We start from the raw sequence: 1,574 nt of genomic DNA on the forward strand, positions 1-1,574 counted from the left end.
ATTCGCCGAAGGCGAAGTGATTATCGGTGAATATTATATTCTCAACCTGGGATAATGCAATTCTCGTGCTCTGATTGGTTCACTCAATCTCGGTTATCAGCTCATATACCTTGGTTTGACCTTATATGGTAAATGATTGATCTAAGTGTTGCCAAGCTAAAAGTTTTTTCGCCGGAAAGCGAAATTTCTCTCTGAAGAAAGCAAAAAAAAAAAGTTTTTCTGGATAGCTGGGTTAAATTCCGACGTTTAGAAGTACGCGAAAAGGTAAGAAATGTTTTTGTGACAAGCCTGCGTCTGTCTGACCACAAGGTGTTACACGACATCGCATCGGTTCTCATCACGTTTTTTTGATTTCGCTCGGATTTGCTCGCTTTTTTCGCTCGTATTTCGTACTTTCTAAACTTTTGGAGTTTAAAGGAATTTAATAAAACAATTATTCCATTCGCGCTTGTTGGATATGAGACTAGTTATAGCCAACAAGGCGCTACGCACCTCGTTGGCTATTTACCATCTCATATCCAACGTGCGCTCATGGAATAATTGTTAAGTATTCACCGATAATCACTGAGCCTGAGGCGAATAACTGTTTTAGTATAAATACATAGGTGATTATTTCAAAAAAGAGAAGAAAAAAAACATTTCAACGCGAAAATCATCTTCACTTACAGTGGCAAAACGACTACTGGCAGCTATTTTGTCCGTCGAGGTGATTATCGGCTGATAATCCGAGATAGCGAGCCAATGAGAGCGCGCGATTTTGCATAATCACCGGTGTATTTATACTAATATTGGTTAAAAGAGGTAAAACTGATCGTGCTGCACGTGCGGCACGTATTTTGGTACATTTCTCTCCCGTTGTTGTCAAAACAACAACGTAAAATGACCAATTTTCAGGTTTTGACGACAACGTGGACAAACAACGATGAATCTTTCCTTCTCTCTCTTTGCTTCAAATCCGTACGTACCAATCTGGTTATAGCATACTTCGCCCATATTGTACAGCATAAACAAGTTGGAACATCGTGAAAAAATTAGGACAGCTCAAACTAATAGTTTGAAGTGACTTTTTGGTCGCCCGTAGCCGTCGTGGTTTCTTAAACTCCCTAATGACAACGACTACGACAACGAGAACGTCACAAAATTTGCATATTTAGTGGGCAAAAACAATAGCTTTGCACGGCCTGCACGAGCGTTTTTCACTTTTGTCCATTTATGTGCTGTCGTCTGCAAAACAACAACGTAAAATAGCCAAATTTGAGGTTTTATGACGAACGTCACATGATTGAGGATAAATTTTAATTTTTTTTTTCATTTACTCCCCTAAATTAAGCGCCGTTTGGACCATTGTCACTTTTGAGGAACTACCACACTCTTGTCATATTAAAGAGGTTGAAATAGTCACGAAGTGATTACAAAAACGCGAATATATCATTTGAGATGACGATCTCGTTGCCGCCGTTGTCGTTGCTTTAGCTACTTACAAATACACTGCAACTGCCTTCAACAAACAGAATTTTTATGATACATTTACTTTCGGGACTGCAGCCCTCATTTTAAGTGTTTAGTTTATTTTC

The sequence above is a fragment of the Montipora foliosa genome, chromosome 13 (genome assembly GCF_036669935.1).
Source record: "Montipora foliosa isolate CH-2021 chromosome 13, ASM3666993v2, whole genome shotgun sequence".
NCBI classification, from domain to species: domain Eukaryota; kingdom Metazoa; phylum Cnidaria; class Anthozoa; order Scleractinia; family Acroporidae; genus Montipora; species Montipora foliosa.